At 45.2% G+C, this 21344-nt stretch overlaps 1 pseudogene; it reads left to right on the top strand.

Moving 5' to 3' along the window:
• The first annotated feature begins 14693 nt into the window (after nucleotides 1–14693).
• On the top strand, nucleotides 14694–14802 carry LOC120366433 (5S ribosomal RNA; annotated as a pseudogene).
• Nucleotides 14803–21344: the final 6542 nt, after the last annotated feature.

Genomic DNA, 21344 nt, shown 5'->3' with positions numbered 1-21344 from the left:
AAAAAAAAAAGAAGAAGGACCAATCTTTTTGATTTTACTAAAAATTTAAAAAAGAGAGGGAGAGAGACAGAGTGTTGCTCTGTCGCTGAAGCTGGTGTGTACTGGCCAATCAAAGCTTGCTCCAGCCTCAAACTCCTGGCTTAAGTGATCCTCCTGCATCAGCCTCTGCAGTAGCTGTGACTACAGGCATGTACCACCACACCCAGCTAATTTTTCAGTTTTTTGTAGAGACAGGGATCTTGCTATGTTGCCCAGGCTGGTCTCAAACTCCTGGACTCAAGTGATCCTCCCACCTTGACATCCCAAAGCACTGAGTTACAGGCGTGAGCCGAGATCGCGCCATTGCACTCCAGCCTGGGTAACGAGTGAAACTCTGTCTCAAAAAAAAAAAAAAATGTGTACTAGGAAAAACAAAACAAACAAACAAAACACAAAAACAAAAACCAAAAACACAAGGTCAGGAGATCACAACCATCCTAGTTACCACAGTGAAACCCCGTTTCTACTAAAAATACAAAAAATTAGCTGGGGGGTGACATGTGCCTGTAGTCCTAGCTACTCAGAAGGCTGAGGCAGGAGAATTGCCTGAACCTAGGAGGCGGAGGTTGTGATGAGCTGAGATCTCGCCAATGCACTCCAGCCTGGGTAACAAGAGTGAAACTCCGTCTCAAAAAAAAAAAAATAAGAAGAAGAAGAAGAAGAAGAGGAAGAAGAAATATGCATATTGGTCTTTGACCATGGTTCCTGACACAGAGCTTCTAAAATCTGTATAATTTTCTGAGTAATTGGAACTTCTGACATAGAGCTCCTAAATCTCTTGGAATTTCAGGTGACAGAAGTGCATTTTGTTCTGAGGCAACTCTGTGGGCTCATAGATGGGGGCTAACCACCAGAAAAACCAAGTCATGATTTGGAAGCTTGAAACTTTCACCCACACTTCCCATTTTCTGGAAAGGAGAGAGAGCTGGAAATGGCATTAATAATCAGTCACGGCCAGGCGCAGTGGCCCAGGCCTGTAATCCTAACACTTTGGGAAGCCCACATGGGCGGATCACTTGAGATCAGCCTGGCCAACATGGCAGAATCCTGTATCTACTAAAAATACCAAAAAAAAATTAGCTAGGTGTGGTGCTGTGACCTTGTAGTCCCAGCTACTAAGGAGGCTGAGGCAGGAGAATCACTTGAACTGAAGCAGCAGAGGTTGCAGTGAACTGAGATTGCACCACTACATTCCAACCTGGGAGGCAGAGAGAGACTCCATCTCAAAACAAAACAAAACAAAACAAAAACTAGCCAGGCGAGGTAGCACATACCTGTAGTCCCAGCTACTTGGGAGCTTGAGGCACAAGAATCTCTTGAACTTGGGAGGCAGAGATTGCAGTAAGCCAAGATTGCACCACTGGTCCAGCCTTGGCAACAGAATGAGACTTTGTCTCAAAGGAAAAAAAAAAAAAATCAGCCATGCCTACGTGATGGAGCTTTCATAAAAATCCCAAATGTGGCCGGATGAAGTGGCTCACACCTGTAATCCCAGCACTTTGGGAGGCCAAGATGGGCAGATCACAAGGTCAGGAGAGGGCCGGGCGCGGTGGCTCAAGCCTGTAATCCCAGCACTTTGGGAGGCTGAGGCAGGTGGATCATGAGGTCAAGAGATCAAGACCATCCTGGTCAATATGGTGAATTAGTCTCTACTAAAAATACAAAAAATTAGCTGGGCATGGCGGCGTGTACCTGTAATCCCAGCTACTCAGGAGGCTGAGGCAGGAGAATTGCCTGAACCCAGGAGGCGGAGGTTGCAGTGAGCCGAGATTGCGCCATTGCACTCCAGCCTGGGTAACGAGCGAAACTCTGTCTCAAAAAAAAAATGTGTACTAAGAAAAACAAAACAAATAAACAAACAAAAAAAAACAAAAACAAAAAACACAAGGTCAGGAGATTGCAACCATCCTAGTTACCACAGTGAAACCCCGTTTCTACTAAAAATACAAAAAATTAGCTGGGGGGTGACATGTGCCTGTAGTCCTAGCTACTTGGGAGGCTGAGGCAGGAGAATCGCTTGAATCTGGGAGTGGAGGTTGCAGTGTGCTGAGATCTTGACACTGCACTCAACTGTGCGACAGAGCAAGACTCCATCTCAAAAAAAAAAAAAAAATCTCAAAGGTACAGTTTGGAGAGTTTTGGGATTGGCAAACACATCCATGTCCTGGGAGTATGGTACATACCAGCTTCACAGGGACAGAAGTATCTGTGCTCAGGACCTTTCAAAACCTTTCCCTATGTATCTCTTTATGTGTCTGTCCATCTGTATCCTTTGTAATAGCCGTTATAATAAACCAATAGATGTAATAAAATGTTTCCCTGAGTTCTGTGGGTCTCCCTAGCAAATTAACCAAACCCCAGGAGGGGGTTATGGGAATGCCCAATTTATAGCCACTGAGTGAAAAGTTCTGGAGGCCCAGACTTGCAACTGGCATCTGAGGTGGAGGGCAATGTGGTGAGTCTGAGCCCTTAAGGTGTGGGATCTAATTCTAACTTCATGTAGATAGTGTCAGAATTGAACTGAATTATATGACACTCAGTTGGTGTCCACTGGAGAACTGCCTAGTGTATGGGGGAAAAAAACCCACACCAGGGGTTACAGAAGTGTTTTGTGTTAAGAGTATAGGAGGAGAAAATAGTTTGTATAGTTTGTTTTTCCTAGTACACATGGTGTAACAGAAAAAGCATGGGTTTTGAAAGTAGGGTTTTGGTGGGCCCGGCCTATTTCTTATTATTTTACATCATGCCGTTACTCAAGATGGACAATTAAATTTCTTCTATTCCTCAGTTTCCCGATCAGTAGAAAGAAGTAACAACTTGCTCTGAGTGTCCTGAGCAGCTTGGATATCATAGCTAACTAACAGGTTTGCAGAGCAGCCAGAGCTCCCTTGGAAGTGACTTCCTATTTCCTTTATTTCTTCTGACATTGATTAGAAGGGGGAAAAAAGAAGGCCAGACGCTGTGGCTCAAGCCTGTAATCCCAGCACTTTGGGAGGCTGAGGTGGGTGGATCACCAGGTCAAGAGATCGAGACCATCCTGGTCAACATGGTGAAACCCCGTCTCTACTAAAAATACAAAACATTAGCTGGGCATGGTGGCGCGTGCCTGTAATCCCACTTACTCAGGAGGCTGAGGCAGGAGAATTGCCTGAACCCAGGAGGCGGAGGTTGCGGTGAGCCGAGATTGCGCCATTGCACTCCAGCCTGGGTAACAAGAGCGAAACTCCGTCTCAAAAAAAGAAGGGGGAAAAAAAGGAAAAAAATGAAATGCATAATATTAACCACTTTCCAAATACTTACTTTGTTCCAATCTTAGTATTTTGTATTTCTCTATGCATTCAATTATCTTAATAGTCCCATAAGGAACACAGCATTATTATCCCCAGTTTGCAGTGAAGGAAACACATTTAGAGAGTGGAAGTTACTACTCAGCATCACTGGCTTTCAACCCAAGTTGGTCTGACTCCAAAACTGGGTGCTCCCAACAGCACCCCACTACCCATTCTTCTGACCTTTTTGCCACTGAGGCTCGAGGATGATCATCTTGACTTCTCTTCTTGATGAGAAAAGGGGTAGTCTCAGTCTCCTCACCTACGTAGTAAGGGAGTCAGATTCACTTCTCTCACAAGGCCCCTTTATCTCTGACTGCAGCTGGCAAGGCAAAGAGCTGAGTTCTCTGCTAATCAAAGAGAAGCGCAAGGCCTCATTGAATTAGTGAACTTTATGCCTCAACCAGCAGTGAGCTCTAGACTAAAGTACATGACTTTCTTCAGCAAAGAAGGGGCACTCTGGATGTCTGCAAATGGGGAGGTGGGCTGCAGATCAGGCAGATAAATTGCTGGTTGTGATCAATAGTGATACACAAGAAAAAGACATGGATAGGAAAAGCAGGCCACTTTTTGAGGCAACCTCCTTCTTCTTCTCTTGCCCTCATCTTTACATCTCTTTTCTTCATCTCTCAGATTCTTCAGAGTGAGGGGAGATGAAATTGAAGGGAAATTGCTGCTCAATGGCTAAAAATAAAAGAATGCGATAACTTAAATCAATTTTCTCCTCTTCCCAAACAGCCTATCTTCCCAAACAGTCTGTCTCATTTTAGACAGTAAATAAGAATCTGAAAAAAATAATTTTTGCTTGTGGCTTTTCATTGTAGAGAATAATTTTTGTTGTTGCTGTTGTTGTTTCTGAGAGTCTCACTCTGTTGCCCAGGCTGTAGTGCAGTGGCACTGTCTTGGCCCACTGCAACCTCTGATGCCTGGGTTCAAGTGATTCTCCGGCCTCAGCCTCCCAAGTAGCTGAGATTACAGGCATGTGCCACCACACCCAGCTAATTTTTGTATTTTTTAGTACAGATGGGGTTTCACCATGTTGGCCAGGCCTGTCTCAAACTCCTGGACTCAAGTGATCTGACCACCTCAGCCTCCCAAAGTGCTGGGATTACAGGCATGAGCCACTGCACCTGGCCAAGAATAAATTTTAACTTAATAAATATTCTGTTTTTATTAGAATTCTGCTTTAATGTCATTAACCTGTATTTAAGCATAAGAAAAATACTACCATCCTCACCCTGATGACTCAGCCTTGAACTCAAGTCAGGTCTGCTGAAGAGAGATAAAACTGCAAAAATCTCCATGGTGAGCGTCAGGAGCATGTTACTCCTTCAGCCATGATAGGTTTACGCCCAGATGCAGCTCTTGGAAATTAGTTGGTGGCCACTGGTGGCTGATGTCAAATGGTCCTCTGATGATTGTCAGTCCCCAGGATATCAGGGGCATAGCTGTGTGGGGAAGATTTCTGTCTAGAGCTCCATCTCCCAGTCCTACTCTCTTTTTTTTTTTTTTTTTTGAGACAGAGTTTCGCTCTTGTTACCCAGGCTGGAGTGCAGTGGCGTGATCTCGGCTCACCGCAACCTCCGCCTCCTGGGTTCAGGCAATTCTCCTGCCTCAGCCTCCTGAGTAGCTGGGATTACAGGCACACGCCACCATGCCCAGCTAATTTTTTGTATTTTTAGTAGAGACGGGGTTTCACCATGTTGACCAAGGATGGTCTCGATCTCTTGACCTCGTGATCCACCCGCCTCGGCCTCCCAAAGTGCTGGGATTACAGGCTTGAGCCACCACGCCCAGCCTTCCCAGTCCTACTCTCTAACAAAAGTGGTCCCATAGCCAGATGGTAGGGAATGAGGAGTAGGAAATACTGGAGAAAAGGGGCCCTGGCAGAGCACCACGTGGTTCTCTGGGCAGAGCAGGAACTCCTACATCAAAGCAGGGCACAGATGGTCTTCCAAGTAATTAGAGAAATTAAATCCCTGGCATATTTTAATCCCTGTATGGCTAGACTGCTAAAAAAAAAAAAAAAAAAAAGGAAGGAAAAATGGAAGGAAGGAAAAGGAAAAGTCAAAGGGAAAGGAAAGGAAAGGAAGAATGCATGGAAGGTATGAAAGACCCTTGGAATCTCAAGGTCTGGCTTGCTTGAGCAAAGCGCTACAGTTTGTCATTTCTTCCCAGAAGTACTGGGATTCCCCATCCCCCTCTTTTACAATCTCCTGAATCATGTTTCATCTTGTGCCTCTTTCTGGGGTCCGCATTTTCTCCCAGCTGGCTCATATATTAAGAAGAATTAGATGAAGTAAGGTGTCTTGGCTGGGGCCAGAAATTCCTCACTTATGGACTCTTGTTGATTACTTCAGCTGAATTCCCATTAATAGTGAGAAAAAAAAAACCTCCATTATCAGCATATTCTATAATGTTAAAATTTGACCTGGGTTGGTATGTGCCTGTAATCACAGCTACTCAGGAGGCTGAGTCAGAAGGATTGCTTGAACCCAGGAGTTGAGTCCAGCCTGGGCAATATACCAAGACTCTGTCTTTAAAAAAAAAAAAAAAAAAAAAAAGCCGGGCTCAGTGGCTCATGCCTGTAATCCCAGCACTTTGGGAGGCTGAGGCGGGTGGATCACGAGGTCAAGAGATCAAGACCATCCTGGTCAACATGGTGAAACCCCGTCTCTACTAAAAAGGCAAAAAATTAGCTGGGCATGGTGGCGTGTGCCTGTAATCCCAGCTACTCAGGAGGTGAGGCAGGAGAATTGCCTGAACCCAGGAGGCGGAGGTTGCGGTGATCGCGCCATTGCACTCCAACCTGGGTAACAAGAGCAAAACTCCATCTCAAAAAAAAAAAAAAAAGAGAGATTGAGACTATTCTGGCTAACACGGTGAAACCCCATCTCTACTAAAAAATACATTGAGACATATATATATATATATATATATATATATATATATATATATGATAGATAGTACAATGTTTGACTAATGCCTCTCAGGTCCCGAAATGTGAACCTAAGGTGACATTATGAAAGAAGTAACCCTGGGCTGGGCACGGTGGCTCATGCCTATAATCCCAGCACTTTGGGAGGCTGAGGTGGGTGGATCACGAGGTCAAGAGATCAAGGCCATCCTGGTCAACATGGTGAAACCCCATCTCTACTAAAAATACAAAAAAAATAAGGCTGGGCTCGGTGGCTCAAGCCTGTAATCCCAGCACTTTGAGAGGCCGAGGCGGGTGGATCACGAGGTCAAGAGATCGAGACCATCCTGGTCAACATGGTGAAACCCTGTCTCTACTAAAAATACAAAAAAATTAGCTGGGCATGGTGGCACATGCCTGTAATCCCAGCTACTCAGGAGGCTGAGGCAGGAGAATTGCCTGAATACAGGAGGTGGAGGTTGCAGTGAGCCGAGATCACGCCATTGCACTCCAGCCTGGGTAACAAGAGCAAAACTCCATCTCAAAAAAAAAAAAAAAAAAAAAAAAATTAGCTGGGCATGGTGGCTCAGCCTGTAGTCCCAGCTACTCGGGAGGCAGAAGAATTGCTTGAACCCAGGAGGTGGAGGTTGCAGTGAGCCAAGTTCATGCCATTGTACTCCAGCCTGGGAAAGGAGCAAAACTCCGTCTCAAAAACAAAAACAAAAAAGAAAGAAGTGACCCTAAGGCAAGATGCTTTAAGCCCTCTGTCATGCCTGTGTAAGGGCTGCTGGAGGGTGCCTTGACTGTGTGGCAGCGCCAGTGCTAGGAAAGCGCTCCCTGTTTAGCCAGCTGTGGAAGGAGACGTCCAAGATATCTCCTTCTCTGGAGGAGTTAGGAGAAAATTCCACTCCCCCAAGCTCTTGCAGTAGGCCTGACATCTGTCAGGTAATCCCACAGACATCTGGGGGCTTAATTGTCTCTATGTGATGTGCTTCAGTGGTCCCATTCCATGTCCACTCTCATGTTTCGCTTCTGTACCTGGTTCCTCTTTATCTTCGAAGATATAATCAGTAAAAGTAACATTAATTTTAATGTCTTTGCTCTTTCTTGACAAGTATGGAAAAAGTGCTGACACATTATGCTCCTTACCTCATCTTGGCTACTTGAAAGTCCTGGGCCCCCATCCCTATGACAGGTGATGTACTTGACCCTATCACTGACCACCAATGACTCGCCCTACCTACCTTGCCCCCAGCTTTGTACTCAATAAAAGTCAGAGTGTGCGGACACTCAGGGCCACTGCCGGATTCCGAACTTTGGTTGGCAGTGGAACCCTGGACCCAAACTCTTTTGATTTCTGTGTCTTGTGTCTTTATTTCCACAGTTTCTCGTCTCCCCACCAGTAGAGAGGGGCTCACAGGACCCTGTAGGGCTGGACCCTACAGCTGCTGTCTTCATTGTGCAATTGCTAGTTTTCCCTTTCCATATTCTATGCATTAGAAGTGAGTCACTGAGTCCAGTCAATACTGAAGAAGAGAATTTGAGCTGTATTTCCTGGACGCAGATAAATAAAAGAATATGTGCTCTTTATTTATTTATTTATTTAGAGACAGGGTCTCATTGTATCTCCCAGACTGGTCTGAAACTCCTGGCCTCAAATGATCTTCCTGACTTGGCCTCTCAAAGTGCTGGGATTATAGGCATGAGCCAATGCTCCAGGTCTCTTTTTATGTTTATTCAATTTCTTTTTTTTTCCTTTTTTTTTTTTCCTTCTTTATCAGCAGCGTGAAAACAGATGTTTATTCAATTTCTTAATCTTCTTTAATCCCTTTGAGGATCCAAGGCATAGTTGTGTTGAAGCCTTTTATTTTGTTGTTTCTTTTTTTTGTTTTTAATTTTATTTATTTATTTATTTATTTATTTATTTTTTTATTTTTTTGAGACGGAGTTTCACTCTTGTTACCCAGGCTGGAGTGCAATGGCACGATCTCGGCTCACCGCAACCTCCGCCTCCTGGGTTCAGGCAATTCTCCTGCCTCAGCCTCCTGAGTAGCTGGGATTACAGGCATGTGCCAACATGCCCAGCTAATTTTTTGTATTTTTCTTTTTTTTTTTTTTTTTAGACGGAGTTTCGCTCTTGTTACCCAGGCTGGAGTGTGCGATCTCAGCTCACCGCAACCTCCGCTTCCTGGGTTCAGGCAATTCTCCTGCCTCAACCTCCCGAGTAGCTGGGATTACAGGCAGGCGCCACCATGCCCAGCTAATTTTTGTATTTTTAGTAGAGACGGAGTTTCATCGTGTTGACCAGGATGGTCTCGATCTCTTGACCTTGTGATCCACCCGCCTCAGCCTCCCAAAGTGCTGGGATTACAGGCGTGAGCCACCGCGCCCGGCTAATTTTTTGTATTTTTAGTAGAGACGGGGTTTCACCATGTTGACCAGGATGGTCTCGATCCCTCGACCTCGTGATCCACCCGCCTTGGCCTCCCAAAGTGCTGGGATTACAGGCTTGAGCCACTGCACCCAGCCTATTTATTTTTAAGACAGGGTTTCGGCCGGGCGCGGTGGCTCAAGCCTGTAATCCCAGCACTTTGGGAGGCCGAGGCGGGTGGATCATGAGGTCGAGAGATCGAGACCATCCTGGTCAACATGGTGAAACCACGTCTCTACTAAAAATACAAAATTAGCTGGGCATGGTGGCATGTGCCTGTAATCCCAGCTACTCAGGAGGCTGAGGCAGGAGAATTGCCTGAACCTAGGAGGCAGAGGTTGCAGTGAGCCGAGATTGCGCCATTGCACTCCAGCCTGGGTAACAAGAGTGAAACTCCTCCTCAAAAAAAAAAAAAAGACAGGGTTTCACCATGTTGGTCAGGCTGGTCTTGAACTCACAACCTCAGTTGATCTACCCACCTTGGCCTCCAAAGTGCTTGTATTACAGGCATGAGCCACCACGCCTGGCCTAATTTTATCTTTTTATTGTTTTTTTTTTTTGTTTTTTTTTCCCAGCACGACTGCTGTGATTGTTTCTTTTTTCTTTTTTTTTTTAAGATGGGGTTTCACCATGATGGCCAGGCTGGTCTTGAACTCCTGACCTCAGGTCATCCACCCATCTAGGCCTCCCAAAGTGCTAGGATTACAGGTGTGATCCACCATACCCGGCCGATTATTTCTTTTTTCTTATATTGAGAGTATCTGTGAAAGAAGTCTTTTAAAGATTGTTCTTTTCTTTGCATTTATCTAGAGTGAATTACCCTCCTAATTATGGAGAGTTTTACTTTGTTGGTTTTTTGTTTGTTTGTTTGTTTTTGGTGGTGCGGAATCTGTCCTCTCTATAGTAAATTTTAATGAGTTGAGGAAATTTATTTGCAGGTTCATCTTAGAGTGAAGTTTTGCAATTTTGTTCTGTTTTGTTTTGCTCTATCCTTTCTTCTTTCTCACTGCTCACTGGAAGCCCTGTACGTTCAGCACAGATGCCGGTTTTGTGGCCGTGTCTGTGTTGGCCTAGTTCTTGTGTGTGAGAGTTACAAAAGCTGCTGTCCGAGGCAGCAGAGGGCAGCAGCTTGTTTCAGCATCTTTTTGTCACCTCAGCCCTTAGTTTTACATACTGAGACAGATTCCAACGTACTCTGACTGGAATCTTTTCCTCTTTTAGATTATTTCTTTTACTTTGAAACAAAAAAAATTTTTTGAGACTAAGTCTCACTCTGTTGTGCAGGCTGGAGTGTAGTGGCACAATCATAGCTCACTGCAATCTCCACCCCTCAGGCTTAGGTGATTCTCCACCTCAGCCTCCCAAGTAGCTGGAACTACAGGTGCACACCACCATGCCCAGCTAATTTTTGTATTTCTTGTATAAATGGAGTTTCATCATGTTTCTCAGACTAGTCTCAAACTCCTGGCCTCAAGTGATCTGCCTGCTTCTGCCTCCCAAAGTGCTGTGATTACAGGTGTGATCCACCATACCTGGCCACAAATGATGTTTTTAAAAGACACAGCCGGCCACGGTGGCTCACGCCTGTAATCCCAGCACTTTGGAAGGCCGAGGTGGGTGGATCACGAGGTCAAGAGATCAAGACTATCCTGGTCAACATGGTGAAACCCCATCTCTACTAAAAATACAAAAAATTAGCTGGGCATGGTGGTGTGTGCCTGTAATCCCAGTTACTCAGGAGGCTGAGGCAGGAGAATTGCCTGAACCCAGGAGGCGGAGGTTATGGTGAGCCAAGATCACGCCATTGCGCTCCAACTTGAGTAACAAGAGCAAAACTCCGTCTCAAAAAATAAATAAATAAATAAATAAAAGACACAAGGCTGGGCGCGGTGGCTCAAGCCTGTAATCTCAGCACTTTGGGAGGCCAAGGCGGGTGGATCACGAGATCAAGAGATCGAGACCATCCTGGTCAACATGGTGAAACCCCGTCTCTACTAAAAAAAAATACAAAAAATTAGCTGGGCATGGTGGCACATGCCTGTAATCCCAGCTACTCAGGAGGCTGAGGCGGGAGAATTGCCTGAACCCAGGAGGCGGAGGTTGCGGTGAGCCGAAATCGTACCACTGCACTCCAGCCTGGGTAACAAGAGCGAAACTCCGTCTCAAAAAAATAAATAAATAAATAAAATAAAAGACAAAAATAAGATAGATAAATTATCATAAAATTACTATATATTTTTTATTTATTTATTTATTTTTTTTGAGACAGTCTCACTCTGTTACCAGGCACTAGGCTGGAGTACAGTGGCACAATCTCGGCTCACTGCAACCTCCGCCTCCTGGGTTCAAGCAATTCTCTTGCCTCAGCCTCCCAAGTAGCTGGGACTACAAGCGCATGCTGCCACGCCCAGCTATTTTTTTTTTTTTTTTGAGATGGAGTTTCGCTCTTGTTACCCAGGCTGGAGTGCAATGGCGCGATCTCGGCTCACCGCAACCTCTGCCTCCTGGGTTCAAGCAATTATCCTGCCTCAGCCTCCTGAGTAGCTGGGATTACAGGCACGTGCCACCATGCCCAGCTAATTTTTTTGTATCTTTAGTAGAGACGGGGTTTCCCCATGTTGACCAGGATGGTCTCGATCTCCTGACCTCGTGATCCACCCGCCTCGGCCTCCCAAAGTGCTGGGATTACAGGCTTGAGCCACCGTGCCCAGCCAATTACTGTATTTAAACTTTGGGGGCTGGGTGCATTGGCTCACAACTGTAATCCCAACACTTTGGGATGCTAAGGCGGGTGTATCATTTGAGGTTAGGAGTTCAAACTAGCCTGACCAACATGGTGAAACCCCATCTCTACTAAAAATACAAAAATTAGTCAGATGTGGTGGTGGGCACCTGTAACCCCAGCTACTTGGGAGGTTGAGTCAGGAGAAGAATTGCTTGAGCCTGGGAGGCAGAAATTGCAAAGATCTGAGATGGCGCCATTATACTCCAGCCTGGGTGACAGGGCAAGCAAGACTCCATCTCAGAAAAGAAAAAAAAATAGGGAAAATTTATGTCTGCAATTTTATTTCAATAGATAAACACACAAGTAGATGGTAAGAATACACACAGTGAGAAGAAAAAATTATAGTATTTATTGCATTTATTTCTTGGAAATGGTTTTTGGTTGTTTTGAAACAAGGTCTCCTCTTACTGCAAACTGTACCTCCTGGGCTCTAGCAATCCTCTAACCTCAGTCTCACCCCCAGTAGCTGGGACTAAAAGTGCATACCACCACACCTGGCTAATTTTTGTATTTTTTGTAGTAAAGGGGTTTCATCATGTTACTCAGACTGGTTGTAAACTCCTAGCCTCAAGTGATCTGCCTGCCTTGGCCTCCCAAAGTGCTGGGATTACAGGCATGAGCCACCACCCAGCTGATGATGGTCTTTAAAGATACTTCTGGACATTTATGATCGGAGGAAAAATGTTGCCTAATTATCTAATAATTTTTTTGGCCAGGCGTGGTGGCTCACGCCTGTAATCCCAGCACTTTGGGAGGCCGAGGAGGGTGGATTACCTGAGGGTCAGGATTTCGAGACCAGCCCAACCAACATGGAGAAACCCTATCTCTACTAAAAATACAAAAAAAAAAAAAAAAAAAGCCATGTGTGGTAGTGCATGCAAGTAACCCCAGCTACTCAGGAGGCTGAGTCAGGAGAATCACTTGAACCCGGGAGGCAGAGGTTGCAGTGAGCTGAGATCATGCCATTGCACTCCAGCCTGAGCAACAGAGCAAACCTCCATCTCAGGCCGGGTGCGGTGGCTCACGCCTGTAATCCCAGCACTTTGGGAGGCCGAGGCGGGTGGATCACGAGGTCAAGAGATCGAGACCATCCTGGTCAACATGGTGAAACCCCGTATCTACTAAAAATACAAAAAATTAGCTGGGCATGGTGGTGCGTGCCTGTAATCCCAGCTACTCAACAGGCTGAGGCAGGAGAATTGCCTGAACCCAGGAGGCGGAGGTTGCGGTGAGCCGAGATGGCGCCATTGCACTCCAACTCCAGCCTGGGTAACGAGTGAAACTCCGTCTCAAAAAAAAAAAAAAAACAAAAAACTCCATCTCAAAAAAAAAAAAAAAAATCTAATAATTAAAAAAAAGGGCCGGGCGCGGTGGCTCAAGCCTGTAATCCCAGCACTTTGGGAGGCCGAGGCGGGTGGATCACAAGGTCAAGAGATCGAGACTATCCCGGTCAACATGGTGAAACCCTGTCTCTACTAAAAATACAAAAAATTAGCTGGGTATGGTGGCGCGTGCCTGTAGTCCCAGCTACTCAGGAGGCTGAGGCAGGAGAATTGCTTGAACCCAGGAGACGGAGGTTGCGGTGAGCCGGATATCGCGCAATTGCACTCCAGCCTGGGTAACAAGAGCAAAAACTCCGTCTCAAAAAAAAAAAAAAAAAAAAAAAAAGGCCGGGTGCGGTGGCTCAAGCCTGTAATCCCAGCACTTTGGGAGGCCGAGGCGGGTGGATCACAAGGTCGAGAGATCGAGACCAGCCTGGTCAACATGGTGAAACCCCGTCTCTACTAAAAAAAAAATACAAAAAATTAGCTGGGTATGGTGGCGCGTGCCTATAATCCCAGCTACTCAGGAGGCTGAGGCAGGAGAATTGCCTGAACCCAGGAGGTGGAGGTTGCGGTGAGCCGAGATCGCACCATTGCACTCCAGCCTGGGTAGCAAGAGCGAAACTCCGTCTCAAAAAAAAAAAAAAAAAATTTAAAAAAAATCTTTGTTCCACTTTGGAAGCCATTTTATTTTCCTGTCATTAGTTGATGCCTATGTATTTGTTTTTATGCCAAGATTGTGTAGTATTTGAGTCAAAAAACATAATTGATGGAAGACTCCTCAACAAAATTGGTAATATTTGTGTAAAATTTTTGTATTTATATATAATTCCCACATTAGTCATTTCAGAAATGTATGAAGGCAGTAGGAAAATAGCATGAGTATCATGAGGTACATTGTTTTTCTTCCAATTCACTATTTGTCTCTTATTTTTATTTTTATTTTTTGAGATGGAGTCTTGCTCTGTTGCCCAGACTGGAATACAGTGGTATGATTTCAGCTCACTGTAACCTCCACCTTCTAGCTTCAGGCAATTCTCCTACCTCAGCCTCCCCAGTAGCTGGGATTTCAGGGTGCACCACCATGCCCAGCTAGTATTTTTTAGTAGAGATGTGGTTTCACCATGTTGGCCAGCCTGGTCTTGAACTCATGACCTCAAGTGATCTGCCTGCCTCAGCCTCCCAAAGTGCTGGATTTACAGGCATGAGCCACTGTGTCCAGCCGATTTTTGAAAAAATAAATTACTTGGCCAGGTGCAGTGACTCATGTCTGTAATCCCAGCACTTTGGGAGGCCAAGACAGGTGGATCACTTGAGGTCAGGAGTTCAAGACAAGCCTGGCATGAACATGGTGAAACCCTGTCTCTACCAAAAATACAAAAACTAGCCAAATGGTGGCAGATGCCTGTAATCCCAGCTAGCTATTTGGGAGGCTGAGGCAGGAGAATCGCTTGAACCCAGGAGGTGAAGGTTGCAGTAAGCCAAGATCACACCATTATGCTCCAGCCTGGATAACAAGAGTGAGACTCCATCTCAAAAAATGAAATAAATAAATAAATTACTTGAGCTTATTAAGTAGAAAAGTTTTGTCTCTTCCTTTGCTTTCTCTTCTTATTAAGGTTACCAATAAAAGTAAGATTATTTAGCAGGCAGGAGCAACACAAAACAAGGACTCTTGAAACTTTACAAACTCTATGATCAATTCATGAATGATTGAAAATTGTCTGTACTGAGAATGGTGGCATGCACTTGTAGTCCTAACTACTTGGGAGGCTGAGGCAGGAGGATTTCTTGAGCTGTGAGTCCAGCCTGGACAATACAGTGAGACCATGTCTCTAAAAAAATAAATAAAATAGAAATTTTCTGTACTGTCTACGGCCATACCACCCTAAATGCGCCTGATCTTGGAAGCTAAGCAGGGATGGGCCTGGTTAGTACTTGGATGGGAAACCACCTGGGAATATCAGGTGCCCTAGGCTTAAAAAAATAATAAAATAATAAATAAAATAAAAAGAGAAGTTGTTTGTACTGTACTTAACACAAATTCTACCAATGTGTGCCAAATTATACATAACATATAGAAATAGAATTTCTGCTTTCAAAGTAGTAGATGTTCTCTATAAAATATTTCAGGTTCTGAATAAAGAGAAAACATGAGAGTACAAGGAAAATGCAAAAATAGATTACCACTTGCAATGTCAACAGGACCCAGATATTTAATGTGGTACTATTGAAAATTATGGGCCTGGCATGGTGACTCACGCCTGTAATCTCAGCACTTAAGGAAGGCCGAGGCACGCAGATCACTTGAGCTCAGGAGACCAGCCTCTGCAACATGGTGAAACGCCATCGCTACAAAAAATACAAAAAGTAGGTGGGCATAGTGGCATGCACCTGTAGCCCCAGCTACTTAGGAACTGAGGTGGGAGGATGGCTTCAGTCCAAGAGGCAAAGGTTGCAGTGAGCTGGGCTTGTACCACTGCACTCCAGCCTGGGCTGCAGACCCTGCCAAAAGAAATAAAGGAAAGAAGGAAAGAGAGAGAGAAAGAGAGGAAGGAAGGAAGGAAAGAAGGAAGGAGAGAGAGAAAGAGGAAGGAAAGAAGAAAAGAAGGAAGGAAGGAAGGAAGGAAAGAAGGAAGGAAGGAAAAAAAAATTATGTAGACCAGAGTTCATGGGTTCCAGTTCTGGCTTATCTCTTGTCTGGTTGCATGATTTGTTATTTTTGGCCTTATTTTTCTTTAAAACTATATGTTTAAGAGATAAGCTATCTCTATCTCCCACTTTTTTTTTTTCTGAGATGGAGTCTTGCTCTGTTGCCCAGGCTGGAGTGCAGTGGCACAATCTCAGCTCACTGCAACCTCCACTTCCTGGGTTCAAGTGATTCTCCTGCCTCAGCTTCCTGAGTAGCTGGGATTACAGGCATGCACCACCATGCCTGGATAATTTTTGTTTTGGTTTGGTTTTGTTTTTTTCCTGAGACAGAGTCTTGCTCTGTTGCCCAAGCTGGAGTACAGTGGGGTAATCTCAGCTCACTGCAATCTCTGCTTCCCAGGTTCAAGCGATTGTCCTGCTTCAGCCTCCTGAGTAGCTGGGATTACAGGCACGTGCCACCACACCCTGCTAATTTTTTTGTATTTTTGGTAGAGACGGGGTTTCACCATGTTGCCCAGGATGGTCTTGATTTCCTGACTTTGTGATCTACCCACCTTGGTTTCCCAAAATGCTGGGATTACAGGTGTGAGCCACCGTGCCCAGTTGATTTTTGTATTTTTAGTAGAGGCACGGTTTCACCATGTTGGCCAGGCAGGTCTCAAACTCTTGACCTCAAGTGTTCCACCCTCCTCAGCCTCCCAAAGTGCTGGGATAACAGGCATGAGCCACTGCGCCCAGCCTGTATTTCCTACTTTTAATAACCTATGCTCAAACAAACAAAAACGATAAATTACCTATGCTCAGGATCTGCAAAATATTTCCACAGTAGGTGAAATAATTGCTATTCCATGCCTCAGAGACCTCTAACATCTCTATGTCATCAGAGAGCCATTTTTGAGGGCTTACCATCTGTGTTCGTTTGTGTCCTATGTCCTCTGGGTCGCTTTCCTTGTTATATTTTTATTATGTTTGTATGAATCAAAATTCCAAATCCTTTTTCCAAACAGAAATACTTTCCTCCTGAGCTCTCCCTTGCCCCTTTGCTAGCCAGGATCGTTAATTAGCACCAACACAGGAAGGGTAGAGTCAAACAGGGAATTGTATTAACATCCACTTTGTTTGTTCCAGGAAACCCATGCAAATAAACAAGAGAAGATACTGTTTCTAAGCAAGTATAACACAATTCAATTTTCCCAAAGCACTTTATAGTATTTCTTGTTTATTCTTCCTCGCAAGACCAAGGCAAGAGAAGGTAACAGATATAGGTCCTTTAATGAGCCTCTACCAGCACATTGCATTGTGATGAAATGTTTATAAGGACTGAATTGGAGGAGTGGGGTTAGAGAAGATTGGAACTGTTGGGGTTTTTATTTGAAGGCTACAAAATAGTATAGTTTGAGGGCTGGACACTGTGGCTCACGCCTGTAATATCAGCACGTTGGGAGGCCGATGCATGTGGATAACTTGAGTTGAGGAGTTCAAGACAAGCTTGGCAAACATGGCGAAACCCCGTCTCTACTAAAAATACAAAAATTAGCTGGGCGTGGTGGTGCACACCTGTAACTCCAGGTACTTGGGAGGCTGAGGCAGGAGGATAGCCTCAGAAGGTAGAGAACCCAGAAGGTAGAGATTGCAATAAACCAAGATTGCACCACTGCACTCCAGCCCAAAGCAAGACTGTCTCAAAAAATAAAAAGCCAAAATAAATAAAAGTAAAACAAAATAGTATAGTTCAAAATCAACTTTTAAAAGAACTAGATGTGGGCCAGGAGTGGTGGCTCATGCCTGTAATCCAACATTAGGAGGCTGAGATGGGATGATTGTTTGAGGCCAGGAGTTCAAAATCAGCCTGAACAATGTAGGGAGACAACATCTCTACAGAAAAGAAAAATTTAAGAAGTAGCTGGGCACAGTGGTATGTGCCTGTAGTTGCTGGAAAGACTGAGGCAGGAAGATCACTTGAGTCCAGGAGTCCCAGACTGCAACGACTCATGATCATGAAACTGCACTCCAGCCTGAGTGAGAGTGAGAACCTGTATCAAAAAATAAACAAAAAACCCTACATATGGATATAGTGTTTATAGACACAGATATAGGTACATGTGAAAAAGAACTGTAAGACACCACATTAAGACGTATACAATGGTTATCTGCCAGGTGCCACGGCTCACGCCTGTAATCCCAACACTTTGAGGGGGGCAACACAGTTGGATTGCTTGAGTTCAGGAGATTGAGACCAACCTGGACAACATGGCAAAACCCATCTCTACAAAAAATATAAAAATTAGCTGGGCAGCCGGGCGCGGTGGCTCAAGCCTGTAATCCCAGCACTTTGGGAGGCCGAGGCGGGTGGATCACGAGGTCAAGAGATCGAGACCATCCTGGTCAACATGGTGAAACCCCGTCTCTACTAAAGATACAAAAAAATTAGCTGGGCATGGTGGCACGTGCCTGTAATCCCAGCTACTCAGGAGGCTGAGGCAGGAGAATTGCCTGAACCCAGGAGGCGGAGGTTGCAGTGAGCCGAGATCGCGCCATTGCACTCCAGCCTGGGTAACAAGAGCGAAACTCCGTCTCAAAAAAAAAAAAAAAAATTAGCTGGGCATAGTGGTGTGTACCCATAGTCCCAGCTACTTGGGAGGCTGAGGCAGGAAGATCAATTGAGCTCCAGTAAGCTGTGATCAACACCACTATACTCCAACCTGGGTGACAGTGTGAGACCCTGTCTCCAAAAAATATATATATAAATAGCCAGAGTTTTTTGTTCTCAAGGAGCTTACATTCTAATGGGGGAAGACATTAGATAATAACCATAAAATAAATGTAAAATTCTAATTATGATAAGTACTACAAAGGAGAGACATAATACTATGAAACTTAATAATGGAGGAGAGGCCAGGCATGGTGTCTCATGCCTGTAATCCCAGCACTTTGAGAAGCCAAGACAGGCAGATCAAGATCACATGAGGCCAGGAGGTCCAAAGCAGGCTGGGCAACATGGGGAAAACTCGTCTCTACTAAAAATACAAAATTAGCCAAGTGTTGGTGACGCACGCTTGTAGTACCAGCTACTCTTGGTGGCTGAGGCAGTAGAATGGCTTCAACCCAGGAGGCAGAGGTTGCAGTGAGCTGAGATCGTGCCACTGCACTCCAGCCTGGGCGACAGAGCGAAAATCCATCTGAAAAAAAAAAAAAAAGAAAAGGAAAAAGAGATGGGGTCTTGCTGTGTTACTCAGGCTGGTCTTGGACTTCCAGGCTCAAGCAGTCCTCCTGCTACACCTTGTCTCCTAAGTAGCTGTGACTACAAGGTGTGAGTTTGACTCCTCTGTGTTTTTTCTTCTGACTGCATCCTGCATGATCCTTTGTACTCTTTAGGAGACAATCAGGCTAGGAAGGAGAAAACATTTTTTTTTTTTTTGAGACAGAGTTTCGCTCTTGTTACCCAGGCTGGAGTGCAATGGCGCGATCTCGGCTCACCGCAACCTCCGCCTCCTGGGTTCAAGCAATTCTCCTGCCTCAGCCTCCTGAGTAGCTGGGATTACAGGCACGTGCCAACATGCCCAGCTAATTTTTTTGTATTTTTAGTAGAGACAGGGTTTCACCATGTTGACCAGGATGGTCTCGATCTCTCAACCTCGTGATCCACCCACCTCGGCCTCCCAAAGTGCTGGGATTACAGGCTTGAGCCACCGCGCCCGGCTCTTTTTTTTTTTTTTGAGATGGAGTTTCGCTCTTGTTACCCAGGCTGGAGTGCAATGGTATGATCTCAGCTCACCGCAACCTCCGCCTCCTAGGTTCAGGCAATTCTCTTGTCTCAGCCTCCTGAGTAGCTGGGATTACAGGCACTCACCACCATGCCCAGCTAATTTTTTGTATTTTTAGTAGAGACAGGGTTTCACCTTGTTGACCAAGATGGTCTCGATCTCTTGACCTTATGATCCACCTGCCTTGGCCTCTCAAAGTGTCGGGATTACAGGCTTGAGCCACCGCACCTGGCCCGAGAAAAAATTTTAAATCGTAGTCCTAACCTGGTTACAGAACATTGAATTCATCACTTTGCTCTCAGCACTACAAATGAAACAAAACAAAAATACGCGCTAAACATATGAAAGCTTGGGAATAATCTTTGCCTCTCATCAGTCTCATACCCTGTCCTCATTTCTGCTGATTTTATCTTTTACACGTTCTAAGTCTATTCCCATCTCCAAACCACCAGAGTCTCTGTCACCTGTTGCTTGGACCACTTGTGAAGATCTCTTAGATAGACAAATTCATCTGGCTTCCTAAAAGAACCACTATGGTCTCTTGTTATTCTGTTCCGCATTCTGCAGCTAATTTTTTGAATGCAGATTTGATCAAGTTATTCTCATTCTGAGGCAGGAGAACAGGGAATCAAGGTAACCAAAAGTTAAGGCATAAGCAAAAGAACAGCAGGTACAGACAGTTCTAGGCAATATACAGGCCACATCCTCGCTCCAGGCCTGCAGTCCCAGCTACTTGGGAGGCTGGGGCAGGAAAATTCCTTGAACTCGGGAGGCAGAGGTTACAGTCAGCTGAGATCGCGCCGCTGCACCCCAGCCTAGGTGGGAGAGTGAGACTCCATCTCAAAAAGAAAAAAAATAAATATCAGAACATCAGAAGGCTCTCTGAGGTCCCCTGCAAGTTAATAACCCTGCTTAAGTGTAGTGAGCAACTTCTCTTACCATCAATCAGTTGTGCCTGTTTTCAAACTTCATAAACATGAAATTAGGCATTACTAATTACATTTAGGAATTACTGCTTTGGTTGGGCTCAGTGTCTAATGTCTGTAATCCCAGCATTTTGGGAGACCAAGGTGGGAGGATGGCTTATGCTGAAGTGAACTTCTAGGCAACAAGGTGACACCCTGTTTCCATAAAAAATAAAAAAAAGTTAGATGTGGTGGCACATCCATGCCGTGCCACTGCACTCCAGTCTGGATAACAAAGTGAGACCTTGTCTCTCAAAAAATAAAAATAAAAACAAGAATTACTACTTTGTGACCGGGTGTGGTGGCTCAAGCCTGTAATCCCAGCACTTTGGGAGGCCGAGGCGGATGGATCACGAGGTCAAGAGATCGAGACCATCCTGGTCAACATGATGAAACCCTGTCTCTACTAAAAAGACAAAAAATTAGCTGGGCATGGTGGCGTGTGCCTGTAATCCCAGCTACTCAACAGGCTGAGGCAGGAGAATTGCCTGAACCCAGGAAGCAGAGGTTGCGGTGAGCCGAGATCGCGCCATTGCACTCCAGCCTGCGTAACAAGAGCGAAACTCCATCTCAAAAAAAAAAAAAAAAAAAAAAGAATTACTACTTTGTGTTTGATTTTTTTTGGAGACAGGGTCTGATTCGTCCAGGCTGGAGTGCAGTGGCATGATCTTGGCTCTCCACCTGCAGCCTCCACCTTTTGGGCTCAAGCTATCCTCCCACCTCAGCCTCCCAACTCCCAAGTAGCTGGGACTACAAGTGCATGCCACCCCACTCAGCTAATTTTTGTATGTTTTTGTAGAGACAGCATTTTGCCATGTTGCCTAGGCTGGTCTCAAACTCCTGAGTTCAAGCAATCTGCCTGCCTCAGCCTCCCAAAGTGCTGGGATTATAGGGGTCAGCTACTGTGCCTGCCCTCCCTCCCTTCCTCCCTTCCTTCCTTCCTTTCTACCTACTACCTTTCTTCCTTCCGTTGTCCAGGCTGGAGTGCAGTGGCACAATCTAAGCTCACTGCAACCTCTGCCTCCCGGATGCAAGTGATCCTCCCACCTCAGCTTCCCAAACAGCTGGGACTACAGGCATGCACCACCAGGGCTGGTTAATTTTTGTATTTTTAGTAGGGAAGGGGTTTCACCATGTTGG

This window comes from Saimiri boliviensis, chromosome 2, assembly GCF_048565385.1.
Source record: "Saimiri boliviensis isolate mSaiBol1 chromosome 2, mSaiBol1.pri, whole genome shotgun sequence".
In the NCBI taxonomy this organism is placed as follows: Eukaryota; Metazoa; Chordata; class Mammalia; order Primates; family Cebidae; genus Saimiri; species Saimiri boliviensis.
Note: the sequence above shows the minus strand (reverse complement) of the source record. Positions and strands in the feature narration are given on the sequence as shown.